Raw genomic sequence first — 12,821 nt, forward strand, 5'->3', positions numbered from 1 at the left:
TTTCCAATGTATCCCTGATTGTAGCCATTGATCATTTTACTTGCTTTCTAGGTTAGTTTACATTTTCGAAATTAGTTATAATTCATTTCTCAAAACCATTTTAAGAGTTTGGCTTAGCATAATAAGTGATAATTCTCTTACACGCCTAATCGCTTACATATTGTTCTCTGTGGGATTCGACCATGACTTATAATTGGTTAAATTATATTGCATGCGACTGTGACTTTTTACTTTTTAGTAGTGGATTTGGACGTCATCAAATTTGGTGTCGTTGTCGGGGAACAATTTGGTCTATTTAGGTTGTTTGAAAAATAAGTGTACGTGCTTTGGTCCAAACTTGTGAATATTTGTGTAATTATTTTTCTTATCTTTGTTTATTTTTCTTGTTTGTTTTCTTGTTTGTTTTCATAATTTTTGAAAATGGCATCATATAATGAAAATTGGCCGGATGATAGTTGTTCATACTTTGATGATCCTTGTCCTTATTGTGGAAGACCACACTCATGGAAAATTTATTTAAATTCTCCCAGGGGTGGATTTTGCACACAATCTCAGACCCATGAGTGGAGTATTTGTGATAAGTTTGGAAATCAAAATGGCCATTAGGATAATTGTGCTTATTTGCCCTTCCTTTTCCCGAACCCCCGCTATGATGATTCTACTTTTTATGATAACAAGTATAGGGATATGAAAGTAGAAGAAATTGAGCTTGGTCAAAATAGAGAGTTCAATCTCATGTTGGAATGCCTACTTGAAGGAGAAAACAAAGAGCAAAATGCCTTGGAAGAGCTTTTGGAGAATAGTTTCCAAAATGATTCTTGAAAGGTTTAACTCATAAATGGGAGAAATGCTTGAAGCTTTAGAGTTCCAAAAAGCCTTGGAAGTGAATGATAGCTAAAAACCTTCCTTTGACATTGAAGCCGAAAATCCTTCTTTGGCACTTGTTCAAAATCAAGAAGAAATGTCAAATGCTCAAAATGAGAGGATGATACTCATGTTGGAGGCCATTCTTGAAAATGAGGAGAAGCAAAACTTGGCACTCGAGGACTTAAAACAAGTACTACATCAAAATGATGAGACTATCCGTACTTTGGAAGATCAAATGAAATCATTGATTGAGGCTTATTATGCCCATCAATTTAAGAGTGTGTAAAGAGGTCAACTTCGAGGAAGAAAGTGAGCTCTATTTCGAGGAATCAAGAATTGAACATCCGCCAACCGACTCCATTCTTGTTGGTGATGCCAAGAAAAATATGGAATTAGAGTCAACCGATGTAATTGAAAAGATAGTTGGAAATGATTCTTGTTCGAGGGAAAAAGAGGATGTCAAAATCCGGAAAAAGTTGCAAGTTGGGAGTTTGATATCTCATTCCAAGCACTTTTCAACTTTGGACTTGTATGATTATATGGGAATTGAACTATGTCAATCCATGTGGGAGTGTAAAGAAGAAAGACAAGATCCATACATCTTGCAATTCGAATATTCAAGAACGCAAAATGACATTCCTCACATGAAAGCCAAGAAATACAAAATGAAGAAATTAAAGTTTGGCCTGATCATCTAACTTACCAACCCCCATTGCTCGTGGTCACAAACTTGATTCCAAGTTGGGTGCCCAGTTCATATCTTCCAAGTGGCGAGAAAAGCGGTAAAGTTGATTCGCGTCGTGCCACGACGGTAAATGCGGCTCTTGGTGGGAGGCAACCCACCATTTTCAAATTTTTAGTCGTTTTTAAAATTTTCTTTTTTAGAATAGCTTAGTATATTATTTTTGACTAATCTGCCAAGTTTCTGATTTTTTGGAGTTGAATTGAGGAGGTTGAGGTGTTGGAATGAGCCAAAGCAGTGGTTGCCCAGTTGTGACATTAAGAAACCTGGTGCAACCGCTTCTGTGGAAATATTCACGCAGAAGCTACCATGCAGAAGTGTGTTCTTAGCCGCAGATGCGAACTTATCGCAGACACGGCATCTTACACGTAGAAGCGTGTTTTATACCGCAGATGCGGAAGCTTCACAGAAGTGACTTGTTAACTGCATAAGCGCTGGCGCAGAAGCAGTTAAATCCTCGCAAATGCGATGCGTCGGGTAATTTTAAAGAATCCATATCTCTCACCAGGTAATACCATCTCCCTCTCAATCTCAACTCCCCAACCCAAAACCCCTCTCATCTCTCACATAGCTGCTACTCAACATCTCCATTACTCTTGATTTCTATTGCTCTCACATAAGATAATCAGGTAATCATCTTCGCCTCTCTCTCAGCTGCTCTCTTTTCGATTTTCTTCTTCTTATTTTTCTTCTTCACGGTCATTCCCCACAATCCCATTTTCCCTATCTTTAATTAGTATTAATATTAGGGTGAGGAAATTGGTTTAGAGTGTGCATTTGTGGGCTGTTGCTGTTGAAAAACATATGGGGAATTCTAAGTACCTAATTTGTTTAAAGAAGTATAACATTCTTAGTGCCCACTAAATGTTTGACAAACTGTCCGAAAGAAATTTTGTTGCTAAGTACCTTAAAATCACGTTTAATAAAGTCGTATGTTCATGTAATGCACTAATTTAGAATTCTTGAGTATAAATTATGTGCAAAATCATGTTTGGAATTGAAAATATTCGGCAATTTATGGGTTTTTTGAAACCCCTGATGAACAGCGCAGAAGCGAAAAAGTGCCGCAGATGTGGCCTCGCACCTGAAAATGCAGCGGTTGATCATGAAATTGAGGAAGAAGCTGAGGAGAAACAATTCGACACTGAACGATTCATGTCTGCTGATTGTCATCGCCGATATTATGACAACCTTTTTACAAAGAAGGTCGTACTTGAAAAGGAAATCTCCAAGGATAAATTGGCCGAGTTACTTCCAGATTTTTATGACCGTCTACAGACTACCGGCTGGTCTTGTTTCATGCCTACTCCGTGTAAGGCCAATGAGGAGTGAGTTCATGAGTTTTATACAAACCTTAAACGTACAAAATTCAACGACCCACAACTCACCATCAGAGGCAAAACAGTGAGGTTTGGAACTGAACAAATCAATGATATCCTAGGGCTTCTTGACCATCCACTTGAGCCAGTATGAGAAAACGATCATTGCTCAAACGGAGATTGGCTAGTTTCTAAACATTATCGAGCCGACATGAGAGCAAAGTGGGCAAAAAAAAGAAAGGGTTTGAAGTCCATCGACTTCACAGCTGAAGCAAAGATGTGGCTCTACATCATATGCAACAGAGTATCACCGTGTGGAAATATTTCGGATGTTTCATATGGCAGAGCCCTGATGATTGCATGCATACTTGATGGCATTAATGTGAATGCCAGCCATTATATCCTTCAGAAGCTGAAAGAGTATTTGCTAGACGACAGCTCAGGCTTGATGTTCCCTTCATTGATTACATAGTTGTGTCGGCGGGCAGATGCTGAGGTGCGTAGCATCGATCGGTGGTTACCGGCCGACAAACCCTTTCATCTGTTGAGAGTAACGGGCGAGGGTAGTGCAGTAAAGAGCAAGAAGAGGAAAGTCACCACTGCTGTCGGACCAGAGTCCTCCTCACAGGTAGCCCTGCCTGAGGGACTATTTGGGATGTTGAACTCACGGCTTATCTCCATCCGTGACTTAGTGTCACAGCTCCCTAGTGGGCCCTCACACTCCCAGCCTACGCCCGAGTATTTTACTAGGGAAGAAATTAAGACCTACCTGGAGAATCAGAAGAAGCAAGTAGAGTCGCAGGAGAAGTTGGAAGCTTTTGTTACCAGGCTCGAGGCAGCCTATGGCAACATAGCCAACGCACATGTAGATCTTCAGGCAAATTTCCACAAGGAGAAAGAGAAAAACAAGAAGAAGAGAAAGTTCATGATAAAGATGTGGAGAGGCATCAAGGCCGTCTTCAAATGGGGGCAGCCGAACAGGAAGATGCCGGTCGAGGACAAAGATGATAGTAAAGAGTATTCCTTCCTGACAAGTGTTGTTGATATTGATACTGATGCTACCGATGATGATGTGGTCGAGAGCTCCACACGGCAGTGATTAGCTTTTTCCCACGGTCTGCTAGTCTGATGCAGATATCAGGGAGACCCTCAAACTACTCTTATTTTATCTTGATATTGTGCAGTGAGGACACTGCACTATTTTTAGTTGGGGTGGCTTTAGGGAATATACTTTATTTGTACATTGATGCTTAACTTGTACCCTTGCCGGGCTTATGCTTTTGTATGGATATTGTGCTCCCTTTCCGGGCTTGTATATGGATATTATGTGCCCCTGTCGGGCATGTTCTACTATTGTTTATCATGTGCCTTTGTAGGGCATAGTTTGTGATTAATGATATAATTGCGGATTAGTCGTTTTTGTTATTCTATTTTATTTTTTTTATTTTTACTTATTTATTTTCTTTAGTAGTTTTTAGTTTATGTTATTTTTGTTCCTTTAGTATTAGTCGCTTTTGGTATTCTATTTTATTTTTATTTTTACTTATTTATTTTCTTTAGTATTGTTTAGTTACTTTATTTTTATCCCTTTAGTTTTTATTCTATTTTCTTTAGTAGTTTTTAGTTTATATTATTTTTATCTCTTTAGTAGTAATATACTTTTCAATAAATTTTTTTGAGTTTTCTTTATGCTACGGTTTTTTCCCGAGGAATATTTTTGTGTTGAACCGGGTGACCTTTCCCTATGATGGATAGCGTGAAAACTTTCTTAAGGTAATTAGTCTTGTTTTGGTATGTGGAGACTTTTGGATTGTTTGGTACTAATAAAATTAGTCTCTTGTATGTGAAGTGTGAATTAAGAATACCCCTCCGAATTTTGTTTGTAAATTGAAAAAGTAAGTTGCATGGGGAAGAATAATTTTTGTGATAATTTTTTGGCTCATTTTGTGACTCTTTGCCTACTAGTTGGCATGATATTGCTCAAATTGTTCTTATTAATAAGTGAAATTGATCCGTCTTGATTAGTTCATGTGCCATGTGTGTTAGTTTTTGTTAAAAATAATTCTTGTATTTACTTTTATCATCTAGAACTTGTCCGGTTGGTCTTTCAATGCTAATGTTTATTTTGTTTGGTTGGAGGAATGGCCTTAGGCATTCTTTATGATCTTTGAAAAAACCTCTTTAGCCTTTCGAGCCTACCATTGCATAAATACTATCACTAGTTAACCGCATTTGAGCCTTTAACCTTTTCTTTAGCTACCTCATTACAAACCTTTACCCTTTTTGTGAAATAATTCCCTCTTTTGAACTCGTTCCTCCTTGAATGTTAAAAATAAGGCTAAAATCCCAAGTTGGGTGTTGGTGTTAATTGGGAAAGGGTGAAGATGTACATTGTGTGTAGAAGCATATACCTCAAAGTTGTTTATATGAAGATACTCAAGCTCCAAAAAATAAAATGGAGGCTTGTGATAATTATAGAGGCACTTTAAGGTGGTTCTAGTTTGATAACTAGATGTCAATAAGGGCTATGTGGTTTAAATAGAAGCAAAGTGCAAAAAGAAAAGGCAAATGTGAGTAGTGTTCAAGGAGGGTGTAGTCACCTGTATCCCAAATGCTTATCCTACCCTTCCCTAAGCCTACATTACAAGCTTAAAAAGTCCTTATGGGATCTCCAACCAAATGTTCTTAAATAGGCGGCGAATTAAAATAAGGGAAAGCTTATGGCATGATATTTTGTAACACTTGAAATTCTTTGTTGAGAGTGAGTTTCTTTGTGCATTTGTTCCTTGTGTTGCTACTGTAAATATGGTAATTTTGCGACTTTCTTTCTTGTGAGGGCGCATGGATTATGATGGATTGGTGACATTGATATATTCCGAATTGAGTAAAGTGAGCATATGTAGTAGACTAGTGATGTTGAGTCATTTCTTGAGGCTTGGTTGTTGTCATTTAATTATTTTGAAACTCTATTGCATTCTTGAGATTGTTTTAAATGATGGAGTTGTTTGGTTGTAGTTCATATGCTTGAGCATAATTATTAGTACCAACCAAATCCATAAGTGATATGCTTAATTGGAGAATGTGATTTAAAGATGGAAGCGATGCTAATTGAGCTTTAAATGTTAGAGCCTCATTGAGTATTTGGTTTTGATTTTCTTGAGTACAAGCAAAAGCTTTAAGTTGGGGGTGTTGATGAGTAGTGATTTTACCACTCATCTTAGTCTCTTTTCTTTAATTTTTGTGTACTTTAATTATAAAATGAGGTGATTTATGGTGTGCATTGCTAGATTTTCAGGTAAATGAAGTCTTGAAGAGAATTGAAATTAAATGAAGTGGATTCATGCAAAAAGAGTGAAAGAAGTGCAAAGATCTCCAGTGAAATCGCATTTGCGCAGAAGCATCCGCATATGTGGTCTCGCATCTGCGAGAAATGGTCCGCATCTGCGGAATAAGACTTGCAAGGCATAATCGCATATGCGATTGATGAACCGCTTCTGTGGTTGAAGACCGCTTCTGCGGTTGAAGACCACTTCTACGGTTGCGCTTCTACGGACGGGCTTCTGCGCTCTTTTAGCCGCTTCTGCGGAAGAGCCATTTCCACCAAACTTCGCTTCTACGTGCATGATTCTGCATCTGCAGAGCCGCATCTGCGTTGATTTTCCATAGGTGCGGCCAATGGGCTTCAGACTTGGAAATTCACATTTTCTCCCTTCCAAATCCACAAATACACGACCTAGCCCATTAGAAACACATCTTTGGCAGATCTTGCGCAGCTTTGACAGCTTTTGTCAGTCTCTGCACATCTTGGAGCTAGGGTTCTTGCACACACACTTGGGTCTTGAAGAGTTGAAGCTTTTGGTTGAGAATTTCTTACCCATTTATGTTCATTTCTTTATTTCCTTGCTTTGTATTGTATATCTAAGTGTGTAGTATTTTTTCCAACACTTGAATTTTGTTTATGGAAATATTTGTATTTAAAGTGTGGATTAAATACCTTGTTGTGCTTGTGTATTGAAGATTTTTATTTATTATGAAGTGAGTTATTGTTTCTTTAATTATTCTTGTTCTTTAATGTTTCCAAAGGGATTAGATAACCCTAGGACTCGCCTATTCACTTCGAATTAATTTTGGGAAAAATAATTTGGGGTTAGGAAAGATTAATTAACAAGAACTTGAGGCGTTACCCTCACTTTATAGATTCTACCTAGGGATAGGATTGAACTACTTGTAGCCATATTCGGGTGTGCTTAATCTCTTAATTGTTTTAGGGACAATTCAATTAGGAAGACTTGTTAGTCATCGGAAGAAGCTAATATAGAATTATTACCCGAGGCTAATTAATAATAAACTCGCTCATATTTGTAAAATTGTAAAATACATTGGATCGTTACTTGAGTGCAATTCCCACTGCATCCATGCTTGTAGCCATTGATCATTTTACTTGCTTTCTATGTTAGTTTACATTTTTGCAATTAATTATAAATATTTTCTCAAAACCTTTTTAAGTGTTTGGCTTAGCATAATAACTGATAATTCTCTTACACGTCTAATCGCCGACATACTGTTCTCTGTGGGATTCGACTCCGACTTATAGTTGGGTAAATTATATTGCATGTGACCGTGTCCATTTACTTTTTAGTAATGGATTTGGACATCATCAACAGATTTCAGGAGGACCCAGCCGTTTCTATGCTATACAGGGTCGCCAGAGTTCAGATGTTTCTCCAGATGTTGTCACGGGTATATTGACTGTCCAATCTCATAATGTGTACGCTCTTATTGATCCTGGTTCGACTTTGTCATATGTCACTCCTTATGTTGCTATGGAGTTTGGGATAGAACTGGAACAGCTTCATGAGCCATTCTCTGTATCTGCTCCGGTTGGTGAGTCTATTGTGGCTGCGCGGGTTTATAGATATTGTGTTGTCACAGTGCATGGCCGGGACACCATGGACGATCTCATGAATTGGGGATGGTTTATTTTGATGTAATAATGGGGATGGTTTGGCTTTATTCATGTTTTTCCAAGCTTGACTGTCGAACCATAACCGTTAAGTTTGAACTTTCAAATGAGTCAGTGATTGAATGGAACGGGAATGATGTGGTGCCGAAGGGTAGGTTTATTTCTTACCTTAAGGCCACGAAGATGAATAACAAGGGGTGAATTTACCATTTGGTCCGGGTTACGTACACCGATGTTGAGGAACCTACACTTGAGTCTGTGCCAGTTGTGAATGAATTCCAGGAGGTCTTTCCGGATGAGCTCCCTAGGATCTCGCCAGACAGGGAAATTGATTTTGGGATTGATGTGATGTCGGGCATGCAGCCTATATCTATTCCACCCTACAGAATGGCACCGACATAATTGAAGAAGCTAAAGGAACATTTGAAGGATTTGTTAGAGAAAGGCTTCATTTGGCTGAGTGTGTTGCCTTGGGGCACACCGATCCTATTTGTAAGAAAGAAGGATGTGTCTCTAAGAATGTGTATTGATGATCGGGTGCTAAGTACTTCTCCAAGATTGATTTATGATTTGGGTATCACCAATTGAAGATCAGGGAGCAGGATATTCCGAAAATAACTTTCAGGACCCGGTACGGGAAATTTGAATTCCTAGTAATGTCTTTTGGGTTAACATATGCCCCCGCAGCTTTTATGGATCTTATGAATCGAGTCTTCAAGCCTTTTCTTGACTCCTTCGTGATAGTGTTTATTGACGATATCCTTATATATTCGCGAAGTCGAGAGGACCATTCCGATTATCTTAGGGCAATTCTATAGACCCTGTATCAGCACCAGTTATATACGAAGTTTCCTAAATGTGAATTTTGTCTTGAATTTGTCACGTTCTTGGGTCATGTTGTCTCTAAAGAAGGAATTAAGGTTGATCCTCATAAGATTGCAGTTGTGAAGAATTGGCCTAGACCTACTACCCCAACTGAGATTTGCAGTTTCTTGGGATTAGCAGGATATTACAGGATGTTTGTGGAGGGGTTCTCTACCCTTGCCTCTCCGTTGACTAAATTGACGCAGAAGGCGATTAAGTTCCAATGGTCAGATGCTTGTGAAAGGAGCTTCCAGGAGTTGAAATCGAGATTGACTACGGCACCAGTGTTGACTCTACCAGACGGTACAGATGGGTTTGTGGTATATTGTGATGCTTCAGGAATCGGACTTGGGTGTGTATTAATGCAACATGGCAAGGTGATAGCTTATGCTTCTAGGCAACTCAAGAATCATGAAAAGAACTATCCAACACATGACTTAGAGCTTATAGCTGCGGTCTTTGCGTTGAAGATTTGGCGTCATTATTTATATGGGGTCCATGTGGATATATTCACGGACCATAAGAGCCTTCAATATATTTTCAAACAAAAGGAATTGAATCTGAGGCAGAGAAGATGGCTTAACTTACTCAAGGATTATGACATCGATATCCTATATCATCCGGGGAAGGCTAATGTTGTGGCGGATGCTCTTGGCCAGAAATCTATGGGTAGTTTGGCTCACTTGGAGGCTTATCAAAGGCCGTTGGCCAAGGAGGTTAATCGGTTGGCTAGTTTGGGAGTTCTTCTTGCGGACTCTAGTGAAGGAGGGGTGATTGTGCAAAATAGGGCTGAATCGCCGCTTGTGGTAGAAGTCAAGGAGAAGCAGTACATCGATCCATTGTTGGTACTATTGAAGGAGGGGATTCATAAACATAAGACCATGGCCTTTTCTCTTAGCATGGATGATGGTACACTAAGGTATCAAGGACGACTATGTGTTCCAAATGTAGATGGTCTCCAGGAAAAAATCATGACTGACGCTCACACTTCTAGGTATTCCATGCACCTGGGCTCTACAAAGATGTATCATGATCTTAGGGAAGTCTACTAGTGGAATGATATGAAGAGGAATGTAACGGACTTTGTGGCAAGATATCCAAATTGTCAGCAAGTGAAGGCCGAGCACAAAAGGCCTGGTGGGTTGGCACAGAAGATAGAAATTCCCATGTGGAAGTGTGAGATGATCAATATGGACTTTGTGGTGGGACTACCTCGCACACCTTGCAAGTTCGACTCGATTTGCGTAATTGTGGATCGACTCACGAAATTAGCACAATTCTTACCTATTAAGGCTACCGACACAACAGAACAGTATACCTAGTTTTATATCAAGGAAATAGTCAGGTTGCATGGCAATCCAAGTTCTATTATCTCAGATCGAGGGGCACAGTTCACCGCTAATATTTGGAAGAAATTCAGCAAGGTTTGGGTATTCAAGTGAATCTTAGTATAGCCTTTCACCGGCAGACTGAGGGGCAGGCAGAGCAGACTATTCAGACACTTGAGGATATGTTGCGTGCTTGTGTTCTTGACTTCAAGGGTAGATGGGATGATCATTTGCCGCTCATAGAGTTTGCCTACAATAACAGTTATCATGCTAGCATTCAAATGGCACAGTTCGAGGCTTTTTCTGGTAGAATATGTAGATATCCTATTGGGTGGTTCGAGATTGGGGAAGCAAAGTTGATAGGGCCAGACCTCGTGCATCAGGCTATGGAAAAGGTTAAGATCATTACAGAACTATTGAAAACTGCTTAGAGTCGTCAGAAGTCCTATTCGGATGTGTGTCGCAGGGATTTGGAGTTTAAAGATGATGACTGGGTATTCTTGAAAGTTCCCCCCATGAAGGGTATAATGCAGTTTAGTATGAAAGGAAAGTTGAGTCCGAGGTATGTCGGACCGTACAAAAATATTCAGAGGATTGGTCAGGTGGCTTACAGGCTAGAACTACCTCCAGAGATATCTTTAGTGCACTTGGTGTTTCATGTATCCATGTTAAGGTGGTTGGAGATCCGTCGCTTATTGTTCCAGTTAAGACTATTGAGGTTAATGAAGAATTGACTTATGAATAAATTCTAGTTGCCATTCTTGATAGGCAAGTTCGTAAGTTGAGGAACAAAGAGATTGCCTCCGTGAAAGTACTGTGGCGAAACCAACAGGTTGAAGAGGCCACTTGGGAGGCCGAGGAAGAAATACCCTCATTTGTTTGAATAGACATATATTTATAAAGTTATGTTCTATGAAAATGCTAAGAGTTTACCTTCTATGAATTATGTATCATTTGTACAGTTGATGTTAAGGGTGTTCCTTTTTGGTGATATATTGCTCGTGAGGCCACGGTTGGCGTTGTTTTTATGTTATGTTGCATCGCTGGTTCATGTATATGTTATTAGGGTTGGTTTTTGGGATTCTCTGACAGGTCGATAGGCCCAGTTATAGGGGAAACTCTGGCAAAAATTTTGGAAATTTAGGGAGTTAGAGAAAAGTTTGGAACTGTTGGTGTGTGTTATAGCAGCTGAGTCACATTGGTTTCTAATGGCAGATTTTGGCCCTCATTCGAGGATGAATGATCTTAAGCTGGGAAGGAGGTAAGGTCCCATAAAATTTTACTTAAAAACTCGGGATTTCGTGATGCCAAGATAGACTTATGGGTTTCTAATAGCATATGAACTTTTTGGGTCTAACAACGTGTTGGGGAGTTGAAGAAAAGTTTTGGCAGAGTGGGGCATTTCTGCGGTCAGTTCTGCGATCGCAGAACTGATCGCAGAACTGATCTGCAGACCGCAGATCCACCGCAGAGTGAAGTAGGGAACTGGGCAAATTTGGGATGATATTTTGCGGTCAATTATGCGGCCATGTAATCATTTTGCGGGCCACACAATCCATCACAAATCCAACACAAACATTTCCGGAGGGAAGTTCTGCTGCGTATTATGCAACCGCAGAATAGGTTTGCGGATCGCAGACCGGTCGCAGAGTGAGGCGCGAGTACCCAGTTCCGGAGGGCCATTATGCGGTACATTTTATGGACCGCAGAAGTATTATACGATCGCATATGCGACCGCAGATCTGCATCGAGGCTTCATTTTTTCTTATTTTTGACCCGATCCTATTTCGATATATTGAGGTAAAGGGCCACTTTTGAAGCAAATATCTGATATTTCTAGAAATAGGGATTACCATAGAGTGACAGGGGAAGTTCCTAAGCTTATTGATCACTAACTATTGCTCAAAGTTGAAGAATTCACAAGAAAATTCACTAGATCTTCATCCTAGAGGTAAGATTCTACTCCCTAGCCCTTAATTTCGTGATTTTACTGAAAATAGGTAATGAGAAAAGCAATTCTTGGGTGTGGGAGTTGTCCGTTATGCATGCATGTACTATAAAGGGTTGGGGGAAGAATGTTGAACTAAATTGGGTAGACTTTGGGTAGTGGGATGGAGGAATCCACCATAGGAGGACCTTGAAATCATAATACCCACCTAGTGTTTGATAAAATGCTCAAATGAGCTGTAACTATAAACTCTCTCCTAATTTATGTCCAATTTTGCTATATTTCTAAATAGATCGAAGAGGCTACAAATTCCGAAACATTGTAGTAATTTAAAAAGCTCGAGGCGAGGTATGTTGGCTAAACTCATCTCTTAGAATTGAACCCCACGATATCCTTGTAAGTCATGCGTTATTTATTATGAATTGATTATTCCAAATAAGCCTTGTGTCGAAAGATATATGTTCAATATGTATTCCAATGTTCTTGTTATGTTATATTCTATTTGAATGTGTTCAAAGTATGGGTTGCATGTCTAAATGCTATAACTTCAAGTCGTGATTCAAGCGAAGGTTATTATGCCAAATTGCGTAAGAAATTTCAATGTGCTTAAGACTCTTACTTGCTCACATGTGTAATCAAGTCTTGAATAAAAAAATCTTTGTTGTTAATAACCCATGATGATGTTTGAAAGTGAAAGAGGTGAGCAGAGCATGAAACATGAAATACGCCCAGCATGCTAAGAATGATATTACATTTGGGGACACTAGTGCCAATGAAGCTAAGGAACGTT

This window comes from Nicotiana tabacum, chromosome 2 (assembly GCF_000715075.1).
Source record: "Nicotiana tabacum cultivar K326 chromosome 2, ASM71507v2, whole genome shotgun sequence".
Lineage (NCBI taxonomy): Eukaryota > Viridiplantae > Streptophyta > Magnoliopsida > Solanales > Solanaceae > Nicotiana > Nicotiana tabacum.